The sequence below is a fragment of the Palaemon carinicauda genome, chromosome 11 (assembly GCF_036898095.1).
Source record: "Palaemon carinicauda isolate YSFRI2023 chromosome 11, ASM3689809v2, whole genome shotgun sequence".
In the NCBI taxonomy this organism is placed as follows: Eukaryota; Metazoa; Arthropoda; class Malacostraca; order Decapoda; family Palaemonidae; genus Palaemon; species Palaemon carinicauda.
The window spans coordinates 39,960,261-39,972,760 of NC_090735.1; the positions used below are offsets into that span (position 1 = coordinate 39,960,261).

The 12,500-nt window shown below is 33.2% G+C and overlaps 1 long non-coding RNA gene across 1 annotated transcript in view; it reads right to left on the reverse strand.

Annotated features, from left to right (window-relative positions):
• The window catches only part of LOC137649674 (uncharacterized), a 17,470-nt gene extending 13,039 nt beyond the window's left edge, over positions 1-4,431 (reverse strand). The window contains exon 1 of the long non-coding RNA XR_011045818.1: positions 4,280-4,431. This is a non-coding gene — a long non-coding RNA (uncharacterized lncRNA). The remainder of the gene's footprint in view (positions 1-4,279) is intronic.
• Positions 4,432-12,500: the final 8,069 nt, after the last annotated feature.

A 12,500-nucleotide genomic window follows, 5' to 3' on the forward strand; every position in this document is an offset into this window, starting at 1 on the left:
AGTTCCTTCACCCCTATGCCTACCAAATGAGTGACAGTTTTAGTTCCTTCACCTCTACACCTATCAAATGAGTAAATGTGTTTGTTCCTTCACCCTTACGCCTACCAACTGGGTGACTGTGTTTGTTCCTTAACCCCTACACCTATCAAATGAGTGAATGAGTGACTGTTTTAGTTCCTCCAACCCTATGCCTACCAAATGAGTGACTGTTTCAGTTCCTTCACCACTACGCCTACCAAATGAGGGACTGTTTTAGTTCCTTCACCTCTAGCCTGACAAATGAGTAACTGTGTTTGTTCCTTAACCCCTACGCCTACCAATTGAGTGACTGTTTTAGTTCTTTCACCCCTACGCCTACCAAATGAGTGACTGTCCTAGTTCCTTCACCCCTACGCCTATCAAATGAGTGACAATTTTAGTTCCTTCACCTCTACACCTACCAAATGAGTAACTGTGTTTGTTCCTTTACCCTTACGCCTACTAATTGAGTGACTGTTTTAGTTCCTTCACCTCTGCATCTACCTATTGAGTGACTGTTTTAGTTCCTTCACTTCTACACCTACCAAATATGTGACTGGGTTTGTTTCTTCACCCCTACGCCTACCAACTGGGTGACTGTGTTTGTTCCTTCACCCTTACACCTACCAAATGAGTGACTGTTCAAGTACATTCACCCCTACACCTACCAACTGGGTAACTGTGTTTGTTCCTTCACCCTATGTCCTCCAAATGAGGGACTGTGCTTGTTCCTTCACCCCTACAGCTACAAACTGAGTGACTGTGTTTGTTCCTTTACACCTACGCCTACCAAATGAGTGACTGTTTTAGTTCCTTCACCCCTACGCCTACCAAATGAATGACTGTGTTTGTTCCTTTACCCTATGCCTACCAACTGGGTGACTATATTTGTTCCTTCAACCCTACGCCTACCAGCTGGGTGACTTTGTTTGTGGAGTGGAGTGATTGTTTTTGTTCCTTCACTCTTACACCTATCAACTGAGTGACTGTGTTTGTTCGTTCACCCCTACGCCTACCAACTGAGTGACTGTGATTGTTCATTCAACCTTACGCCAACCAAATGAGTCACTGTTTTAGTTCCTTCACCACTACACCTATCAAATGGGTGACTGTTTTAGTTCCTTCACTTTTACGCCTACCAAGTGAGTGACTGTTTGTTCCATTCCCTCTATGCCTACTAACTTAATTACTGTGTTTGTTCCTTCACCACTCCGCATACCAAATGAGTGACTGTTGTTGTTCCTTCAACCCTATGCCTACCAACTGAGTGACTGTGTTTGTTCCTTCACCCCTACGCCTACCAACCAAGTGACTGTGTTTGTTCCTTCACCCCTACTACGCCTACCAACTGAGTAACTGTGTTTGTTTCTTTTACCCCTCAGCCTACCAACTGGGTGTCTTCTAGCTTCTTCACAACTACGCCGACTAATTGACTGACTCTGTGTCTTTCTTCACCCCTACGCCTATCAACTGGGTGACTGTGTTTGTTCCTTCACCCCTACGCCTACCAACTGAGTGACCGTGTTTGTTCCTTCACCCATACGCCTGCCAACTGGGTGACTGTTTTGGTTCCTTCGACCGTACCTCTACCAATTGGGTGATTGTGTTTGTTCCTTCACTCCTACGCTTACCAACTGAATGAATGTGTTTATTCCTTCACACTTATGCCCACCAAATGAGTGACTGTGTTTGTTCCTTCACCCCTACTCTTGACTACTGGGAGACTGTATTTGTTCCTTTGCCCGTACGCCTACCATTTGGGTGACTGTGTTTGTTCCTTCACTCCTACGCTTACCAACTGAGTGACTGTGTTTGTTCCTTCACCCCTACGCCTATCAACTGAGTGACTGTGGTTGTTCCTTCACCCCTACACCTGCCAACTGGGTGACTGTATTGGTTCCTTCGCCAGTATGCTTACCAACTGGGTGACAGTGTTTGTTCCTTCACTCATACGCCTACCAACTGAGTTACTTTTTTTGTTCCTTCACCCCTATGCCTGCCATCTGGGTGACTGTTTTGCCCCTTTACCCCTACGCCTACCAACTGGGTGACTGTGTTTGCTCATTAATCCTACGCCTACCAACTGAATGACTATGTTTGTTCCTTGAAGCCTACGCCTACCAACTGAGTGACTATTTGTTCCTTCACCCTTATGCTTACCAACCAGGTGACTTTGTTTGTTCATTCACCCATACGCCTACCAACTGGGTAACTGTATTTGTTCCTTCCCTCATACGCCTACCAAATGATTGACAGTGTTAGTTCCTCTACCTCTACGCCTACCAACTGGGTGACTGTGTTTGTTCCTTCACCCCTACGCCTACCAACTGAGTGATTGCGTTTGTTCCTTCACAAACATATATATACATCTGGGTGACTGTTTTTGCTCCTTTACCTCTATGCCTACCAACTAGGTGACTGTGTCTATTAATTAATCCTACGCCTACCAACTGAATGACTATGTTTGTTCCATCACGCCTACGCCTACCAACTGATTGACTGTTTGATCCTTCACCCTTATGCTTACCAACTGGGTGACTTTGTTTGTTCCTTCGTCCATACGCCTACCAACTGATTAACTCTGTCCCTTTGCCCATACGCCTACCAAATGAGTAACTGTGTTTGATCCTTTGCTCATACACCTACCAAATGAGTGACTGTGTTTGTTCCTTTACCCCTACGCCTACCAACCGGGTGACTGGCTTTGTTCCGGCGTATTCTAAAATAGAATTTGCAAAGACCTAAAAATCATGTAAATTTAGTTTCAGAAAGTTCAACCGTAAAGTGAACTTTTATTGCAGGTCTCGACTCTTGTAAATTCAAAATGTTCTCGTAAAGTACATCGCTGGGAAAAAAAATGTCTTATTTTTTCTCTGGTGGTTTAGTCATTATTCTTACAGAAGGAAAATATTTTCAGCTCTAAGTAGCTTATCAAGTTAAGGGAAACCATGATGTAAATACAGTAATTGTCCCATCGTCACAATAAGATTAAAAAAAACAATTTAATAAGTACACAAATTGTGTAAGCTTTACTAATATATATGTATACATACATATATATACAGCATATATAATATATATATATATATACATACATATATATATATACATATATATATATATATATAATATACATATATAAATTATATATATTGTATGTATATATATATATATATATATATGTATATGTAAATATTATATATATATATATATATGTATATGTAAATATATATATATATATATATATTGTATATGTAAATATATATATATAGTATATATATATATTTATATATACAGTATATATATATATATATATATATAAGTATATTTGTAAATATGTATATATATATATATATATATATATGTATATATATACATATATATATATATATGTATATATATACATATATATATGTATATATATATATATACTATATATATACACACATATATATATATATATATATAGGTATATATGTTGTTACTAATCCTTAAAGTTGCCTGTTTTATGAATTAGGTAGTCAGTGCGCCGCCTAATTCATGAAATAGGCCTTTCATTGCCGGTTTCATGAAGTAGACAGTCATTTGCCTGAAATATGTAGCTTCTGGATTCTTCAAAGTTGCCTAATTCACAGATTGGGCAACATATTTTAGGATATAGGCAAGTTGCTTGGTTCCTGGTTTCGGCAAATCAGGTATTGTGACACCATATGCAGTTAATATAATGATTTTGAAATCTATATACTGAACACTTATGCTTACAAAGCTCAGTCTTTGTTTTGACAAATTGTCCGTTTTACAAACTAGAAACTAGTTATTTTGTTCACTTCTCTTCTTCATATCTGTCTATATAATAAATTTTCATATGCAATAAATTATTATGAATAAACTGTACACTGATACCCTCCCCACAGTTACTCTCAAGCTTAAAAATAACTAGAAATAAATATAATAAATAAAAGAAAAAATACCTAAAACAATAAAAAAAATTTAATCATATCATCACCCTAATCATCATATGCTTCATGAAAATGTTTACACAACCAAACAAAATAGAATAACTAGTTGGAAAGTGCATAAATTCTCAGCAACAATATACATTTTACTCTAACATTTATTCCGACATTTATTGTTATTTGGATGTCAATGGCAGTGACATTACATTCAGAAGCACAACAGCATTTTGTGAACCCTTGACCACCGGTGCTAGCATGAAAGACTGCAATATTACGGAAAGGTAACACATCTCGTTTAACTTTACCTTGCTCTACTAGTATGCAATCCCCCTTTGGAAGTTGGTTTCTGGCAAAATTTGTGTTAACTATTCCATTCTTGATGCCGATCTTGTAAATGCCTCTTGAGTCCATTTCAAGAACGACTCCTGGCACACACCTACAGTCTAGGCGACCACTTTCAAACTCACTTGTATAGCAGCAAAACTGAATCACCTATTTCAAGGGGATCAAACGTTTTCTAGGTTGTTCCAAGCATTTCATCCCGACTTCTTTCTTGGCCAGTTTCTGCATCTTACCGTTATATAACAATGTAAATTACGTAATTCTGAGTTATTGAACAATATTGATCATGATGAAATCATCCAATTTATATGAACCAGCACTAATATTAAAAACACAATCAGACTTTATCATTACAATACTTGATTCTATAATATTTCTTTTTATGACAACTCTAAAGTAGAGCAGCTCTTTAGAGTTCTTCCAGTCTATCAATAGATTATATTCATTTATGTGGTAATATGTCCAGCGTACTTTTTGTTCACATGAATGAATATAATCATTTGATAGAATGGAATAACTCTAAAGAGTTGTTCTACGTAGAGATGTCGTGAAGAGAAATATTATAGAATCAAGTATTATAAAGATAAATTCTGATTGTGTTTTTAATATTAGTGCTAGTTTATATAATTCAATAATTTCTATATGACCAATAAGGTTCAACAATTCAGAATCATGTAATTTTTGTTAACCTGTTTTGTGTTTATGACCACTTTGCGTTCAAGTACACATTTTGGCTGTGGGTTGTTTGATTGTTTGACAATGCTAGATAGCTGACGAGGTTTTTCTATCATTCCTCTTATTATTCAGTTTTTTTTTTTTTTTTTTTTTTTTTTTACGTCGCTCAACTGTCTCACTTTTTATTGAACCCTGAAGAGGTGTATTAAAATGCACAAAAGCGCTTGGTACTAATTTTTTTTTATTATTTCCTACTGGCTTTTGCTATATATATATATATATATATATATATACATATATATATATATATATATATATATATGTGTGTGTGTGTGTGTGGGTGTGTGTGTGTGTGTGAGTAGAAATCACGAAAGCTGACACGTGATGAATATAAAATGTATTATAGCCACGAAATTGGCTGAGTTTGAAAATGTCCTGAGTGGATGAAAGTACTAACTCCAATCAAGTCTTTTTCATTTTTCCTTTCGTGGCTATAATACATATATATATATATATATATATATATATATATAGATATATATATATATATATATATATTATCAAGACACTGCCCTATCAAGAGGGACAATGCCCTAGAAACGAAAACATTACTTATGATCAACAGCTAGGACCAAGGAGGGCCAGGCAATGGCTGCTGATGACTCAGCAGATTGACCTATGATATCCACTAAACCCCACATCCTTAGCTCACACGGATGATGAGGTTGCAGCGACCAAAGAAACTCCTGAGTTTGAGCGGAACTCGAACCCCAGTCTAGCAATTACCAGTCAAGGACGCTACCACCAGGCCAGTACAATACCTGCAATAATCAGATATGATATTATTATGAGAAATAAAATCATTGTGAAAAAGAATAATCTACAACTGTTTTATTCTTTATGTGTTTCAGAACATGCATCTTATGTAGTTTGAAGAGGACAATTCTTTTGACATTTCACCTATTCCAAATTTCCTTAATTTTCGCCTACATGAGAGAAAACATTGATAATTTTAATCATATATATATATATATATACACACACATATATATATATATATATATATATGTCTCTCCAGGTAAATCCTCGGACAGCTGGTAGCGGTCAGGTTCCAATTTCTTTTATGGGCTCTCGTGACATGGTTGGTTTCGACCTGGCCTTTCATTAGAAGGGGCTAGCGTTCGATCCCAAGTATGAGGTAGAAATTTATTTCTATTTGAACACGATGTTGTGTTGATATTTATCCATATTGACTCATTAGGGGTAATTTGAATGAATTACTACCAATTGTGTCACGTGGTGGCCCGGGAAATTGGGTAAAACTCGCTGGTAAGAGACTGATGTCTCGCCAGGTAAATCCTCGGACAGCTGGTAGCGGTCAGGTTCCAATTTCTTGTATGGGCTCTCGTGACATGGTTGGTTTCGACCTGGCCTTTCATTAGAAGGGGCTAGCGTTCGATCCCAAGTATGAGGTAGAAATTTATTTCTATTTGAACACGATGTTGTGTTGATATTTATCCGTATTGACTCATTAGGGGTAATTTGAATGAATTACTACCAATTGTGTCACGTGGTGGCCCGGGAAATTGGGTAAAACTCGCTGGTAAGAGACTGATGTCTCGCCAGGTAAATCCTCGGACAGCTGGTAGCGGTCAGGTTCCAATTTCTTTTATGGGCTCTCGTGACATGGTTAGTTTCGACCTGGCCTTTCATTAGAAGGGGCTAGCGTTCGATCCCAAGTATGAGGTAGAAATTTATTTCTATTTGAACACGATGTTGTGTTGATATTTATCCATATATATATATATATATATATATATATTCAGTAAATGTATATATATATATATATATATATATTTATATTGGAAATGTATAACTGGAGATGCATTAACATCTTATTGAAGCAGTTTTGAGGATCTAATCTCGAGAAATCATATTAAACCCTACGGGAGAAACACATCAGATTGAGTATATCATACCAATTCAATTCGCTATATCCTTAAGATCATTTTATGCTCTTCTAAGTAGTTTGAGCCTTACTTTTATATCACTATGGGTTATTCATAATAAAGTAAATATTCTGTAGTTTCATAATACCTGTCTTGACGTCTTAAAGTTGACGCAAAACGTTTATCATTGTGATTGTAACAAGCTCATACATAATTATACACCCAAACACGCATACACAAACACAAATGAAGCAGCGGGAGCTTATTGTTGTAAAGGAAGATATATATATATATATATATATATATATATATATATACATATATATATATATATATATATATATATATATAGTGTTAATACGTAAGAATTACAAAATCTCCATGCATGAGTGACTAAGATATTACTTATCGTTATTTGCAATCCAAAAATATTTTACGATAGATAAAGTGAAACAAGTTACGGAAATTAACAAGATATGTTACCTTAGACTACATAATGCTTTTCTAATTCAACGATAATTTCGACGTCATGAGTGAGCATTTGATTTTATGAATGTTAATCAAAACGCCTTTTGCGACATCTTTACTTTCTTTATAAAATCCAAACTTGTTAATATCATAAGCATATACTTACTCACAATCATTTTACGGCAACCTTTGGATAATTATAGCTGAACTAAAATATGTAAACAGCTCATATGAATGGAGAAAATATCTCGAAAAATGTCAAAAGAATTTGATTAGTAAGTTTTTTACTTGGTGTCTTTATGACATTAAATTAAGTTTCTTCCCACGCGGCATTTAATTCACATTATAGAGGAAAAAAAAATACGTTCCAAGGAGAAGATTTAGAAGAAAAAGAAACTGCTACCTTCTTAGAATATTACATTTCTTCATAACGAGAGTTCTTATGATTATGAGATTTCTTAAGATTTAAAGGAATACACTTTTGTATATAAACATGATGAGATAGAATCATCAACATATAATGAAATAGATGAAAAAGATTTCTTTCACGGGGTAGATAAAATTAGATTAGGAAATAAAACATTCTACATATGTTCTATGTTAATTGAAATTTCTTGTCAATCTCCTCTGTTCATATCTAAAGCTTTGTCAAACATACTTTATTCAAATGGCCTTTACGATTCTTCAGACTTTGAATACTGTGGAAGAGTACTAGTAAGGATGTCATTCTTGAACATAAGAACGTATTATCAAAGATAACTATAGTAAATATTATTCTGTTTTGCCGCCTATGTATATGTATTCAATTTTACTGTTATTCTAAGACTTTCAATTAGATTATTTTACATAAATTCTAAATTTTTTTACAAAATAGATATTTATATATATATATATATATATATATATAATATATGTATATATATATATATATATATATATGTGTGTGTGTGTGTGTGTGTATGGGCATATATATATATATATATATATTATTTAAATATATATATATAAATATATATATATATATATATATATGTATGTATATATATATATATATATATATTTATATATATATATATATATATATATTCATATCCTCTTGTGACCCTTCAAAGTCACCTAAAACAAAATGTTTTATTTAATTTTTTAGGTCAAGAAAATCAAAGCATTTTTCAGGCAAAATATCCAATAACTATTTAGGACTCATGAGTTCCCTATAACGCTGTGTGAGTGTGAGTGTGTGTGTGTCAGAAAGCTCACCGACATTCTCAAATTATGGGAATTATACCCATGTTCAAATACTTATCTCGACTGTAAATTCTTCCCAAATGTAAATCACAAAATCGAAATCGAGCGTGAATTATTCATGATGTGGAAGGGCCCGTGACAGCTGCTCACCGTCGCTGTCTGGAAAGTTTTCAGATGATTCAGTTCAAAACGAAGAGGACGTAAAGGAGAATGCATGGGAATGAATATTCTTTTTGAGATTGATTTAATAACTGGAAAATAAACCAAACTAAAATATTAACATTCCCCGGGTGGCTTCGGTTGAAACATAAACAAAACTAAAAATTGTTTTGGCAGTGGCTACGACATTATCATTCCCCGTGTTTCTTTAACAGATACATAAGCATAACTAGAACCCTTTTTGCAGTAGCTGGGACATTAATATTCCCGGGGTTTCTATAACTGAAAAATGAACAAAACTAAAAATTGTTTTTGCAATACCTAGGACATTAACATTCCCGGGTTTCTTTAACCGAAACATAAACACAACTAGAAATGGTTTTGCAGTAGGTAGGACATTAACATTCCCTGCTTTTTTAACTGAAGCATAAAAAACTAAAAATATTTTTGCTGTAGCTAGGACATTAATATTCCCCGGTTCTTTAACTGAAACGTAAACAAAAATAGAAAGGTTTTCATAGTAGCTACGGCATTAACATTCCCTGATTTCTTTAACTGAAACATAAACAAATTTAGAAATGTTTTGCAGTAGCTACGACATTATCATTCCCCGGGTTTCTTTAACTGAATCATAAACAAAACTAGAAATGTTTTGGAGTAGCTACGACATTAACATTCCCTGTGGTAATTTAACTGAAACATACATTACCTACTTTGACGGCTGCTTTTCCGGTCCCATACAGCAGGGGAACCCCACTCTCTATAGGACCTCCACTGTCGTTTTACCTTGTTCGTTCAGAGTATTTAACGTTTCATATCGCGTATTGTTCATTTACAGTTAAATCGTCATTGTTGTATGACTGTTGAAATAAGAAAATCTTCAGTTTCCTCTTGAAAGCCTTAATGTCTTCAATCATTCGGATGTTTCGTGGGAGCTTATAATATAGTCTCGGGGCCGCATATCTAAAGGCTCTGGAGCCTAAAGTAGACATATATCTAGGTTCCAACAGTTTTGAAGCCATCTGTAACTATTCTCGTGTCGACACGATTTGTTGGCTGCGCAATATGTATCAATTCTCTTAGGTATTTTGGACGGCCGGTTCTGATAACTTGGTGGGTTATTGTACATATTTTAAATTCAATTCTCGCTTTAATCGGCAGCCATTGTAAATCAATTAGTATAGGAGTGATCCTTTCACTAGGTGGGACACCTTTTATCAGTCATGCTCATCTGTTTATTATGTTTTGTAATTTCTTAAGTTACACTTTTGGTAAAATGTAATAGATAGAGTAGCAGTAGTCAATCCTGGTAATAACACAGTTTATCACAAGTTTCTTTACAAAATTTTCATCCAGGTACTTTTTTATAAACGCAATATTTCTTAGATGATAACCAGTAGTTTTTATTACATTATTTATTTGGGCGTTTAGAGATATGTTACAGTCAAGAAATACACTTAGATCTCTCGAGCTTTACTAGATATCGGCACTGAGTCATTATTTATGTTCATTTGAATATCAAAACCAGAAACGTTTCTGCAGTACATAGGACATTAACATTTAACTAAAACATAAATAAAAATAAAAACGGTTTTGGCAGTAGCTACGACATTACCATTTATTTTTTTCTTTTACTTTTTTATTCACTTGCTCTGAACTTTCATCATTCCTACGCTACTGAGAAACGTGCAGTAATATTCTTAAGTAACTATACAATGAACGAAAAAAAAAGAGGAAAGTCCACGAAAAATATTCCGGAATAATACCGTTTATTAAATATCCAAAAAGAGGTTACTACCTTTTTTTACGGACTTCAAAAAAGGTCAACGGGAAAACTTCTTGTATATATATTATGATATCTAAAAGGCTTTTTTCTCCTTTTTTTTTTTTTTTTTTTTTTTTTTGCTCTCAACTTTCATCATTGCTAAGTAAGAGCGAAACGCGCCGGTGGGTAAGAGCACGTTCGTATTTCGAAATCGGTGGAGGTACGGATGGAATATTTATGACAGCTATCTGACTAACAGGCTCCCAAGTCCTGTTACTCTCTACTCTCTTGGCGGAATTAAACTAGATATGATTTGAAAGTTTTCAGTTATAGGTTTTGAATACGAAATACCCTGGTTAGCTTGGAATCTCGCTCGTTATTTTCATTTTTTTAGGGGGGTTGCAAATTCTGATTTATTTATTTTATAACAACAAACTATCTAATTATATTTATTTGTATTATCGTTTTGTTATCTGTAGATAAATTCAATCTCTTATCAGTCTTTATGTATATCATTATTAGAAGGAAGGACACTCGGAAATCAAACCATTGTTCTCTAGTCTTGGATAGTGCCATAGCCTCTGTACCATGGACTTCCACTGTCTTGGGTTAGAGTTCTCTTGCTTCAGGGTACGCTCAGGTACACTATTCTATCTTATTTCCCTTCCTATTGTTTTGTTAAAGCTCTTATAGTTTATATAGGATATATTTATTTTAATGTTGTTACTGTTCTTAAAATATTCTATTTTCCTTATTTCCTTTCCTCATTGGGCTATTTTCCCTATTGGAGCCCCAGAGCTTATAGCATCCTGCTTTCCCAGCTAGAGTTGTAGCTTAGCAATTAATTAAATAATAATAATAATAATAATAATAATGATAATAATAATAATAATAATAATAATAATGATAATAATAATAAAATTATTTCTATGGAAATTACATAGATTTAAAAGGCCTTTCATTCCCCTACCATACTTTTACCAACGTGACCCTTCCCCAAAAATACCTTATATCTAACATGAAATGAAAAGCACAACTGGTACATATTTGAAAGAACCTTATAAGATTAAACTATGGATAATTTAAGTCAAAATAAGAATAAAGAAACAGATATTAAGCTATCTTCATATTCATAAGAATACTAGAAACCGTATTAGCTCAGAATATATATATATATATATATATATATATGCATATATATACATATATATATGTATATATATATATATATATATAAATATATATATATACATATATATATGTATATATATATATATATATATACTTATATATATATGTATATGCATATATATATATATATATATAGGGTATATATATTCATATATATATATATATATATATAAATATATATATATATATATATATATACATATATATATATATATATATTTATATATGTATATATACATATATATATATATATATATGCATATATAAGTATATATATATATATATATATAAACATACATATATATATATATGTATATATATATATATATATACATATATATATATATATATATATTTATAAGTATATATATAATTATAAATATACTGTATACATATATATATGTATATATATATATATATATATAAACATATATATTTATTATATATATATATATATATATATATATAAATATATCCATACTTGTGTGCAGGTGACTGTGCTACCTTGAAACCAAAGGTATTTCTAGGCGCTAGGGACTTCCTACCAATCGAGCAAAGAATTGAATCGCAAGAAATTTAGAATAACGGCAATTCTTTAGAGATTGTACAACTAACCCAGTATAAATATCATTGGTAATTGTTTACAACACCACGCTCTCCATTTACTCCAAAATAATGCAATCCTGCAGTTCTTATCTTTTTGTACAGTAATTAGGTGGTTATTCAAATTCT